Genomic DNA, 13,361 nt, shown 5'->3' with positions numbered 1-13,361 from the left:
GGAAAGGCAGGTCTCCTTCACCACCCAGCCTTTGCCTGAATTCAGGTATGCTGTTACGTGTAAAGTGTAGGAAGTCACAGGTTTAAACGCTAAACCAGGAGACCTGGCTGCTGGAGTCCCCCCAAATTCATCTTGAATTTTTAACCCTCAGGACCTCAGAAAGTGACTGTATTTGGAAATAGGATCTTAAAGAGGTAACTGAGTTAAAATAAGGGTGGGCTAATCCAACCTGACTGGTGTCCTTGTGGGAAGAGGAGACTTGGACACAAACACAAGCAGGGAAACTGTGTGAGGACACAGGGAGAAGACGACCATCTGCAAGCCAAGGAGAAGCTACCCTGATAACACCGTGATCCTGGACTTCCAGCTTTGCAAAATCAAGAGAAAATACATGTCTGTTGTGTAAGCCACCCGGTCTAAGCTGCTCTGTTATGGCAGCCCTAGCAGACTAGTACCATGGCCCCGGGAAATGTCGTCCTTCGTACCCGGGGCTTCACAGCTTACCGTGTGTGCCATGGCTAGTGGGTCATGCAATCCGCACCATAGGCCTGAAGGGCAGGTCAAGAAGTATTACAGGACTCCAGCCCCTTATCTAAAACTACCGGGAACAAATGTGTTTGGACTTCAGGATTCCGCAGATTTCAGAAAGATCAAGCATGCATATACCACAAACTATCGAACACTGAGTGAGTCTGACATAGCACCCGTAATTAAACACACGAACACTTTGGAAATGAAACAGGATGCATGTGTGTATAGATGGATGTCTAGATACAGATATGTATTTGCACTGAGGGATTTGTATAGTTTGGATATTTGTCCCCTCCAAGTCTCATGTGAAATTTGATCCCCATTGTTGGAGGTGGGGCCTAGTGGGAGGTGTTTGTGTCATGGGGGCTGATGCCTCATAAATGGCTTGATGCCCTTCCCAAAGATAATCAGTGAGTTTCATTCTATGAGTTTGTGTGAGAGCAGAGAGCTGGTTGTTTGAAGGAGTCTGACACCTTCTCCCCGCTCTCTTGCTCCCTCTTTCTTGCCATGTGACATGCCAGCTCTCCCTTCACTTTCTGCCACGATTGGGAGCATCCTGAGGTCCTCACCAAAGGTAGACATTAGTGCCACGCTTCTTGTACAGCCTGTGGAACTGTGAGCCAAAGAAACCTCTTTTCTTTATAAATTACCCAGCCTCAGGTATTTCTTTACAGCAGCACAAAACACACTTAGACAGGCATACATGCAGAATATATACAACCTCCTGTTTGTTCATGTGAAATTTTGCCACCAAAACAGTTAGTACTAAGTGAATAAATATTTGTTTGGTTTGGGGGACTTTAGAAATATGCCTAGGGTATTACAGACTGGCCTAATACTCCCACCCCCACCTCCTGACTTTCATAGATGAAAAAATCAAGACTCAGAGGTTAAGCAGTTCATTGGAGATCACCTGGCTCATGGAAGAGCAGCTTGCCTCTTAACTTCTGTCTTCTAATTCCAAGATCCATTTCCTTCCACATGAGCCTAGAGGGCCTCCCTGTAGGGTTTATTCACCACCGGCTGCTTGCAGATGCCACCTTCCTATGTACACATCACCCACATCCTTCGTCCACACCTTGCTACCTCCCGGCTCCACCTTGAACACCTGGCAGCTGTCAACAGACATTATCTTCTAGGCTCACTTCTCTAACCTCTCTGACTCTCACAATTTTGGAACTGAAAGTGATTTTAAGGATTATTCTAGCACGGTAGCCTGCTGATGTTTTTAAAGAATCAAGCCCTTTATTTTTCCCACTAATCATACATCTTGGATCATCAAACAAATAAAGCAGACCTTCAAAGTGAGCTGTACAAGGTAAGCCTTCGGTCATTCCGTAGCCTACCAGCCAGAGAGAGCTGACATACTGTTACCGCAGCAAATCCGTATGTGTGCAGGTCTGTCGCAACCTCAGTTCTTGCCTCCTCAGAAGAAAGAATTCAACTGAGGGGCATAAGGCATAAGGCATAAGGGAAAACTGAGGCAAGGTGTTTTGTTTATTTGTTTTGAGACAGAGTCTCACTCTGTCACCCAGGCTGGAGTGTAGTGGCATGATCTCAGCTCACTGCAACCTCCACTTCCCAGGTTCAAGCGAATCTCCTGCCTCAGCCTCCTGAGTAGCTGGGACTGCAGGTGCCCGCCACCACGCCCAGCTCATTTTTTATTTTTAGTAGAGATGGTGTTTCACCATGTTGCTGGCCAGGCTGGTCTCGAACTCCTGACCTCAGGTGATCCACCTGCCTCGGCCACCCAAAGTGCTGGGATTACAGGGGTGAGCCACGGCGCCTGCCCATGAGGCAAGGTTTTAGAGCAGGAGTGAAAGTTTATTTAAAAGCTTCAGCGCAGGAATGAAAGGAAGTAAGTACACTTGGAAGAGGGCCTAGCAGGAGACTTGAGAGGTCAGGTACAGGGTTTGGCCTTTGATTTGGGGTTTTATATGTTGGCATGTTTCTGTGGTCGAGTGGTACATCTCCCCTGATTCTTCCCTTGCGGTGGGCTGTCCGCATGTGCAGTGGCCTGCCAGCACCTGGGAGGGGGCTTGCGTGCAGTGCGTTTACTGGAGTCGTGCACATGCCCAGTAAGTAAGGGAGGCATCCGTCCCTTACCAGTCCAGCGTTCCTAGAGGAAGGTCATATACCAGTTGAACTTTGCCATTTGCCTTTTAGTGTGTGTGTTGGGTCCACTCACCCAACTCCTGAGATCTTATCTGAAAGCTGCTGATCACTAGTTTCAGGTATTTTCTATCTATTAGGAGACTGCCCTTCCCTGGCGCAGGCTGCAACCAATTATTATTTTAGAGAGACTGTTAACAACTAACTGCCTGTCACCTGATGGTTGCCTGACATTTTTGGTGTGTGTGTCAGGGCTGGCGGGGTGAGCCCTCTCCTGTCCTGCTCATGCCTGACTAGCTACCTACTATAACCGAACCTTCATAGAACTCTGGGGATCCCCAAAATACAGTCTGACAAACTCTGGTGCAGTGTGACCCTCTCATACCATGGAAGAGAAAAAACAAGATCTGCCAGGTCACAAACGTAGATGATTTTGACAAGATGCCCACTAGGTATGACTAATCTCATTGCATAGAGTCAGAAACTGAGGCCCTGAAAAGAGCAGCAAAAACAAATACAGTAACACCAACCCAAGTGCAAGCAGACTGCTGTTTCCATCCTAGCCCATGGGCCAGCAGCTGCGCTGCAATTAGCATCCTTACAGATACATGTTCCAGGCATTTCATGTTGCTCTCTCACACGGTAAACAGAAGAGTGAGATATACTGTCTAAAAAGCTGCCCAGTTGTGTCCTGGGCTGACCAGGTTTATGCTCGGGAATTCTTAGCAGCGATAGTTTGTAATATGAAGCACAAATTCCAACGCCCATCCTTATGCCCCAAACATTTGTAATAATGCAGTGGCCCCTGAGTTAACCAAATGTAAAGAAATCCCAAAATATGGTACATAAGAGAGATTTTGTTTCTCTGCTCTAGAATCTGCCAAATGGAGCTTTTTCAAACTTTTCATCTCAAAAAAATTTCCCCTAGACTAAAATCCAAAATCCAAGAGTTCAATCCAAAAAGGATACATTTTTTTAAAGGTCACGATTCTGCTAACTACTAGATTGTAGTAAAAATTTAAGTTTTCACGACAGAAAAAAAATTAGGTTTATAGTAGTAGTATTTTGGAGGAGTTTTGCCAAAAAACTTTGGGTATCTCCTTCAGTTTTCTTAAAGCGATGCTTGTCTTTTCCTCTGCCTTCTTGATTCCATTGTGAAAGTCACCTCTACATGTTTGGGGAAAGCTCCAGGGACTTCAAAGTTTGCTCAGCTACTGTCTGAAAGTGAGATAATGACTATAAATTGTCCTTTGATATTCATCACCCTCTTGCTCTTGATAACAGAAGCCGCTGAGCACAGGCAGGGCTCATAGCTACCCACAGGGATATGACATTCTTCAGCGTCCCTTGAACAAGTTATGGCCCTTAGGTGAAGTTTACACAAAAAGGATGCAAGCAGAAGTGATGTGGGCTACTTCTGAGTTCTGTTCTTAAGAGGACCATGCTTGGCCTTCACTCACCTCTGCTTCATGTGATTGAGGATGATTCCCCAGGGCTCGTGAAAGGGAACTGGGCCTCTGGATGATGACCTGCTGTAGCATTACTCACACTCTGGGCCACATGTTTTGGGGTCCCTTTGTTAGAGCGTCTTCCCTCTATCTACTAACAAGCCTGGGACATGACGTGTGGGTGTGACAGCTGCAAGAAGCAACCATGGCAGGAAGCCTGCCGTCTCCCACTCTCCTGCATGCATTTACTCCCCTTCCTGACCCATTTTCTGCTTGTCCTATCATAGCCCTATCTGAGGAGAGGAGCTCCGCCCTCATTGTAAAGATATCATGGATAAATCTTGAGAGGAATGACTTTGAAGAATGCACTGGGCTGGCCGGGCGTGGTGGCTCAGGCCTATAATCCCAGCATTTTGGGAGGCCGAGGTGGTCGAATCACAAGGTCAAGAGACTGAGAGCATCCTGGCCAACAGGGTGAAACCCCGTCTCTACTAAAAATACAAAAATTAGCATGGCGGCGCACGCCTGTAATCCCAGCTACTTGGGAGGCTGAGACAGGAGAATCGCTTGAGCCCGGGAGGCAGAGGTTGCAGTGAGCTGAGATCACGCCACTGCACTACAGCCTGGGCAACAGAGCAAGACTCCATCTCAGAAAAAAAAAAAAAATGCACTGGGCTAGAAATAAGAGCAGGAAGTTCTGGTCTTAAGCCTTGGCCAGAATGTGATGTCAGCTTCGGTGACAGCACTTGTGACCTCTTGGGAAAAAAAGTAGCTGTTGTGACCAAGGACCCAAGAAGGCCACAGGTTACTGAAAAACTTGCGCTTGATGCTGCCCTTGCTGATACAGGTAATCTCAGCCAACGAACGCAGGTCGGCCCAGTGCGTGGAGAGCAAGGACTGCGGGCCAGCAGCTCTCACATCTGGTTCACATAATGATACCTCACACAATCACCACTGTCATCCTCTTCTCCACAGGCTTTTCTCCCTGGAGCACGGAGCAGATGTGAACTTTCTATACTGTGGTGGTGGGCAGGGGTAGGGGACTCTGAGATTTTCAATCATTTACTCATTCATTCATTAACAAATATTTATTGAAGGCCTGCTGTGTGCCAGGTGCTACGCTTGACAGGAGGGTCAAGGCCCCTGTTCTCATGGAACTCGCATTTTAGTGGTGGGAAACAGAACAAGTTAGTAAACATTAAACAAAATTATTTTAGAAAGTGATTAAGAATGAGTTGAGGGCTACTTTGGGAAGAGTGGTCAAGGACACCTTCTTCAAAGGGCTGATGTATACACTGAGTCCAGCACCAGGAGATGAAGTCAGCTTCATCTTAAAGTGATGCTTGTCTTTTCCTCTGCCTTCTTAATTCCATTGTGAAAGTCACCTCTACATGTTTGGGGAAAGCTCCAGGGACTTCAAAGTTTGCTCAGTTACTGTCTGAAAGTGAGATAATGACTATAAATTGTCCTTTGATATTGATCACCCTCTTGCTCTTGATAACAGAAGCCCCTGAGCACAGGCAGGGCTCACAGCTACCCACAGGGATATGACGTTCTTCAGCATCCCTTGAACAAGATATGGCCCTTAGGTGAAGTTTGCACAAAAAGGATGCAAGCAGAAGTGATGTGGGCTACTTCTGAGTTCTGTTCTTAAGAGGACCATGCTGTCCTCTTAAGGACAGCTCTTAAGGGGCTGTCAAGCTCTTGGTAAGTTCCAGAAACCTGGAGCAGGCAGTGCTGCTGGAGTACAGGATGTTCAGGGTGGAAGGCAAGAGAGTAGGCAGGGGCCAGATGGTGCAGGGCCCTGCGGACTCTGACATGGACTTTCAACTTTATTGTAAGCACAATCTGAAGCCATTGAAGGATTTTTAAACAGGAGAAGGATGTAGCATGATTTGCATATTAAAAAGATAAACCAGCTGCTATGCAAAGAGTGTCTTTTAAAAGTGCAAAAATAGAAATACGAAGACCAGTTAGGAGGGTATTGCAGTAATCCTGGCAAGAGGTAATAACCATTATTATCCCCATTTCATGGGGACCTAGAGAAGATGTAATTTATGCAAATGCATACTACAGATAATAATAATGCTTTACTTTTATTTGCATAGTGATTTTAATTTGAAAAGCCTTTTTACCTATAGCACTTCATTCAAACTTCAGAACAACTCCAGGATAAACTATGATTCCCATTTCTCAGACTGAAGTGAGACTCTGAGAAGTGGGTGCCTGACGAGATCACAGAAGTGGTCAGGGTCAGAAGCCTGGTCTCTTGAACCAGGGCCACTCCTGGTCTCCTGACTCCTAACTTCCAGTTCTTTCCACTCCTCTTTCCCTACCCCATGCCACTTCCCCGGATTAAAAGCAATGGGCATAGAAGCCAAACCAAGTAATCAAGCATCCAAAGTCACACGGGACATCCACCCTGAGGGGCTCCAGGAGTAATTGAACTACTTACCAAGCCCCTGTGAGATGCCAAGCTCTGCTTCAGTTGCTGCCAGAGGGTTAGAGAACAAAGGAAACAAGACATTCCTTGGCCCCTAGACACTTACAATCTAGTTGGGAAAATCAAGAGGACTTCTATAGATTATTTACAAATGCTCTGCAAATTAAAAGCCATATCTAATTACAAAAAAACTTTGGGAAGAACCCAGATTCTTTCCCCATGGCCAATGGGCCTGAACTCTATTACCAAAGGTAGTTCCTTTAAATGGGCCTATGTGGTCCTCAAGGGCAGTTGCTGGCCTGTTAACAAGGTCAGCAGCATCATCTGGGTAATGTTGGGTTGGAGAAATCCTTTTCCAAGTGCCCTCTCTTATCTAATGCTGCACAGAAAAACACTCTCAAACTTAGTAATCCAATAACCATTTTTATGATCCTCATGAATTTTGTAGCTCATGAATTGGACAGGGCTGAGCTGAGCTGGCTTGTCTCTGATCCACCGTGTCTGGGCCTCAGCTGCGAACATGCAGATGGCCAGGAGCTGGAATCCCCTGACTCCTCACATGACTGGTTCTTGGACTGATACCCGTAAAGCTGAGCTGAGCTTGGCTTGCTGACCAGCCCATGGCCTTGTGCTTTCTCCACGGGCTGGGGCTCCCCGCTGGATCACGGCCTCATGGAAGTCATACTTCTGCTTTGCAGCTTGGATCTCCAAGAGTGAAGGTTCCAGAAAATGAGGTGGAAGCCACGTGACTTTGACTTACTCTCGAAGTCCCACAGTGTCCCCTCCACCATGGTCAATCAGGCAAATCATTGCAAGGTCACCCACACTCAAAGAGGGGGCCATAGATCCTGCCTTTCAATAAGAAGAACATCAAAACTTTACAGCCACAATTAAGAACAACCACTGTCGCCTTTGCATAAATGGTGTGCCCTTGTGAACAAATATAAATTAATACTGAATAAGGTGTTCATAGCAGCTTGCCGGTGTGCAGAATGAAGGAATGACTACAGTTAAGATTGCCTAGTCAGGAGGGTGTTAATACAGATGTTTTTCTAAAAGATTCATTTTAGTTAGGTTTTAAAGGATGCAAGAAAAATATTGATTTTAAATGAATGCTAATTATAAATGAATCTACTCTTCTCATTTAATCAGCCCAGCAGGGCTTACACTTGGAAATAATTAGAGAGAATTAATAGAGTTATTATGTGTTTGGGATAAAAATAGAAAGAGAATGCTAGATTGCTGAAAGAGAAAAAAGCAAAGAGCTAGTCTAAGAAACACCAGGGAAAATGTGTGATTTTTTTCCTGTTGATTGTCCTGGTGGGCTCCTGGGCTATTCTCTAGTCAGCCGTCTGGCAGCAAAGCATAGTATGATTTCAGAGTATCTCACAAAGAAGAATAGGTTTTCTTCTCCCATGGTAAGCTAGAATGCATGTGTGCACCCAGTAAAATAAAAACCTGGGTTAGTTTGAACCTCTTTCATTGCTTTTTAAAACATCTTTATTAAGATGTAATTCACAAATCATAAAATCTACCCATTTAAAGTGTATCATTCAGTGGTTGTTGGTGTATTCACAAAGTTGTGCAACCACTAGCACAATGTAATTTTAGACTGTTGTCATCACCCCAAAAAGAAACCCACCCCATGAATAGTCATTCCCATCCGTAACCTCCTCCCCAGCTCTAGGGAATGTCTGATCTACATCTGTCTCTTTAGGTTTGCCAATTCTGGACATTTCACATAAATGGACATAAAGTGCTTCTTTATGTCTGGCTCTTTCACTCAGCATAATGTTTTTAAGGCTCATCCATATTAGCACTTCATGTCTTTTCATGAAGCGGCAATGTTCCATTTATGGATATATTACATTTTGTTTATCCATTTATCACTTCATGGACATTTGAGTTGTTTTCACTTTTTGGCTACTATGAATTATACTGCCATGAATGTTCATGTAGAAGTTTTGTGTGGACATATGTTTTCATTTCTTTTGCATATGTACCTGGGAGTGGAACACAGGGTCATGTATTACTCTATGTTTAACATTTAGAGGATCTGCCAAAGTGTTTTCCAAAGGGGCTGTACCATTTTACATTCTCATTAGTAATGTATGAGAGTTTCAACTTTTCTACTTCCTTGCCAATACTTGTTATTTTCTGTCTTTTTGATTATAGCTACCCTAGTGGGCATGAAGTTGCATCTCATTATGGTTTTGATTTGTACTGCCCTGATGATTAATGATGCTGAGCATGTTTTTCAAGTTCTTATTTGTCATTCATATGTCTTCTTTGGAGACATGTTTACTCAAATCCTTTGCCCATTTTTAATTGGGTTGCTTGTCTTTTTATTATTGAGTTATAAGAATTCTTTTATATAGTCTGGATATAAATCCCTTGCTATATATGGAATTTGCTAATATTTCTCTCTATTCTGTGGGTTATTTTTTCCTCTTTCTTGATAGTATTGTTTGCAGCACAAAAATTTTAATTTTGACAGAGTTCAATTTATCTATGTTTTTCTTTTGTTGTTTGCGCTTTTGGTGCTGTATGTAACAAACCGTTGCCTACATCAAGATAATAAAGATTCCATTTTTTTTCCAAAGAGTTTCATGATGTTAGCTCTTACCTTTATGTCTATGACTATTCTGAGTTAATTTCTGTGTATGGCGTGAGGTAGGGGGTCCAACTTTACTTTTTTATTTGTGGATATCACTGTTTATTTGTGTCCACCACTGTTTGTTCAAGAGTCTATTTTCCCCCATTCAGTTGTCTTGGCACCCTTCTGAAAAATCAATTGACCATAAATAAAGGGTTTATTTCTGGACACTTGACTACATTTCAATGATCTATGTTTTCCTTTTGTTAGTACCATATGGTCTGATTACTATAGCTTTATAATAAGTTTGAAAATCAGGAAGTGTGAAAACTTCAAGTTTGTTCTTTTTCTAGATTGTTTTGGCTATTCTGGGTCCCTCACATTTTCACATGAATTTTAGGATCGACTTGTTCATTTCTGAAAAAGAGCTGGTTAGAATTTTGGTAAAGATTGTGTTAGATCTATAGATCAATTTGGAGAGAATTGTCATCTCAATAATATTAAGCCTTGCTATCTATGGCCTTGGGAAATCTTTCTATTTATTTAGGCCTTTCATTTGTTTCCACAATGTTTTGTAGTCATCAGTGTATAAGTCTTATATTTTTTGGTTGCATTTATTCTAAGAAATGTGTCCCTTTTGATGTTACTATAAATGAAATTGTTTTTAATTTCATTTTTTAAAACTGATAAGTAGTAATTATATATATTTATAGAGTATGTTGTAAAGTTTTGATATATTTGTACATTGTGGAGTGATTAAATCAAACTAATTAACATACCTAGCATCTCACATACTTACCATTTTTTGTAATGAGAACATTTACAATTTACTTTCTTAGCAATTTGAAATATACATTATTATTAACTATAGTCACTGTGCTGTGCAATATATCTAAAAATTTATTTCTCCTATTTAAGTGAAACTTTCTGCCCTTTAACCCCAGGAAGCCAGTTTCTGGTAACCATCATTCTACTCTCTATTTCTATAGGTTTGACTTTTTTTTTTAGATTCCACATATAAGTGAGAATATGCAGTATTTATCCTTCTGTGCCTAGCTTGTTTCACTTAACATAATGTCCTCCACATTCATCCATGTGGTCACAAATAACAGAATTTCCTTCTTTTTAAAGGATGAATAATGCTCCATTGTGTATGTATGCTGCATTTTCTTTGTCCATTCATTTGTTGATGAACACTTAAGTTGATTTCATATCTTGGCTATTGTGAGTAATGCTACAGTGAATATGGGGGTGCACATAACTCTTTGATATGCTGATTTCAATTCCTTTGGATGTATACCCAGAAGTGGGATTGCTGGATCATATGGTAGTTCTATTTTTAGTTTTCTGAGAAATCTCCATATGGTCTTCCATAATGGCTGTACTAATTTACATTCCCAACAACAGTGTGCGAGGGATCCCTTCTCTACACATTCTCACCAACAGTTTATCTTTCATCTTTTTATAATGGCCATCACGGTATATTGTGCTGCCGCTGATGTTTCTGTTCAGTTACCTTATTGGTCAGCTAATGATTTGCCAGAAATTTCTTTAAATACTTTGAGCCAGTAGATCTTCCGCCCTTTGCCAAGGGGCCCCAGGTGTGTTGGGGCATCTCTTCAATGCTCAGTTTACAACTCTGCTTTAGCCTTTACTTCTTGTTTGTGCAGAGCCTTATAGCTGGCCAGAGATTGGGTGAGTTGAGAGACTGGGACCTTCTTGGGTCTTTTCTGGGCATGTGCACAACCCTGCACACATGCATAGATAGCATTTTAGATCCCTGGGAATATGTCAGAGCTGTTCAAAGCTCCATATGGACACATCATTCCCCAGCTATTCCTGTTACATTTTTGGCCAGACTCTTGATTGTCCCACCTGACAATGCAGCCTCAGGCAGCTGCATTGATACACAATTGCTGTTGATAGTTTTTGACCAATCCCCATATACAATTTTTCCTCAGAGTGAACTGTTAGGCCAAATATCAACAATGCCTAGTAAATGGGACTTCTTCAGAAGTTGGAAGGATAGGTAAATAATGACAATGCTTTGCAAATGGGACATTTTGAGGAGCTTCAAATCCAGTCTGTTTCCTCTGGTGGCTGCAAGGTTGCTGGTTTTTACCATTGTTGAGGTTGTGAGGCTGCTAGTAACCATGGCTAACAGGGAGCTGGGTAGAGTGGGATGGGAGTAGGCCAAGTTTAAGTGTCAACAAACCTTTCTGCTCTTACCAAGGTTCACCAGTTTTTCCTGAATAAACGCTCCTCAGATTGTTGCCAGTCTTTGGTTAATTTCCAGAGTTCTGAAACAGTTGATTTTGACCTTTTTCCTAGTGTTTTTGTTATTTTAATGGGAAAGTAGGCTGATGGAGGGCCCCACTCTGCCATTCTGTAAGTCCTGCCCCTCTTCCATTCTTAAACAGGACCATTCCTATTTGCTTGCACTGGAAAGCTATATCAAAACAACATTTTCTCTCCAAAGTCATTTTGGCAAAATCTCCTACCAACCAGAGATATGGGTGAAGAATATTCCATAGTCAAATAAATTCAGAAACTATCCTTTGTTCTACTTCATTCTTGGAGAAGTCCCAATGCATGTTAGCATTCAAGAGTGGGAGAGGTTCTGCTGTAAAGAACACATTTAATTCTGTTTACCAAAAGTTTCCTAAACATATTTGCCTGTATAACTGTCTTGTTTTACTTTGTTTCATTTTCTTAACATGTCTTAATTAGTGCTCCTCAGAGTCTACTAAACCAACCTTAAAGGTGAACTCCAGGCCAAGTTTTTGGGCCCACTTTTCAGAACTAACACCTCAGGAGTTGGGTATCTGATGAGAATTGTCAGAGTCCCCATGAAATCCAGCTGGAGTACTTTTGCCTTTGTCTCTATTTTCTTTATACTTGATCTGATGTCTAATGGGGTGACTATGTTTTTTTCAGGTTTGGAGACGTGAGTCCAGCTAATTTACATGTTTCAGCTCCATTGCGAATATCCTGTGTGACCTAAGAAAGTTGCTTTATCTGTTGTGGTTTTCTTTCCTTTCACCAAAGAAAGGATCTGTGAACTCATCTCCTGGAATAAGGAAGTGCAAAGAACTTTAGGGTGCAATGTATGGGTTTCATCTTCTTCAGGTCCCTCAATCAATAATGAATTCTAAGAAACCACTCAGACGTGGAACGCTGCAGAATCAGTGTTCCCAGTCATTTGCATGCACACACACACACATGCACACACACGCATGTATACAACACCCAGTGGGTGCGGTGAGCCCAGCAGGGCTGGGATGGCAGGAGTCCCCAGCATGTTGCCTCCACCTGAGAGCAGCCTTGTCCCTTTACCACAGGGGTGGTGCAGAGATAATTCTTTCCTCTGAGGGCCTTGGCCTGAGTAAGCCTGGGCAGCCCTGGCCTGGGAGGCTCGCGAGCATCTCTACCATCACTGGTGAAGGGCTCTGGGATAGGGATTCAGGAAATTGTTCTTGTTCTGCCTTTGTCACTCTTCTGGAAAAGTCACCTCACTTTCCTGGGTCTTCATCATAGACCCAGGAAATGAAGACACTGAACGTTATGATTGCCACAGTCCTTGCCAACTCCGGAGTTCCTTAAATTTTATGATACAGGATGTCTTCATAGTACAGGAGGTCCCAGTGTCACGCATGGCCATGGTCCCATCGAGGGCCTCCTAACTTCCCCTGGCTCTTGTCAGGCCTGCTTCCAGAAAACGGCCTCCTTTCTGGTTTCTGTCAGCACAGCAGTTGTGAACTTCCTGCCATGTGGCCCATAACTTCAATATCTGGGCCAAATGTGGAGAAAGGGCAAGCAGAGAAGGCCTGTAAGGAGGAAGCTGAGGGACCGGCACTGGCTCCCACTTCCTTCTTATCTGTGGGTGAGGCACAGAAAGCCCCCGCCCCTCCCCTGCCAGGGTACAGTGTGTGGGCACCTGATAGGCAAGGCCCCCACATCACTACCACCTTGGCCTCCACGTGTTTCAGAGCCGACTCCCTTCCCAGGGCCTTTCCACGCCACGCCACCCCACCCCATCCCCAGCTCTGACATCAAAGCAGTGGGCTCTGGAGCTCTGAGGATGTCCCAGGCTGTTCACACAGAGGTCATTCCACATTTTACAGCTCTAATTGGTTTCATAACCGCAGTGAGTTGATGAAAAACATACGCGCTCACACGTAGAAGACAGGGAGCACTACAAATTTTGCTTAGTTTGCAAATGCAGTGAAGC

The sequence above is a fragment of the Papio anubis genome, chromosome 1 (assembly GCF_008728515.1).
Source record: "Papio anubis isolate 15944 chromosome 1, Panubis1.0, whole genome shotgun sequence".
Classification (NCBI taxonomy): domain Eukaryota; kingdom Metazoa; phylum Chordata; class Mammalia; order Primates; family Cercopithecidae; genus Papio; species Papio anubis.
The sequence above is the reverse complement of the archived record's forward strand: the minus strand, read 5'-3'. Positions refer to the sequence as shown.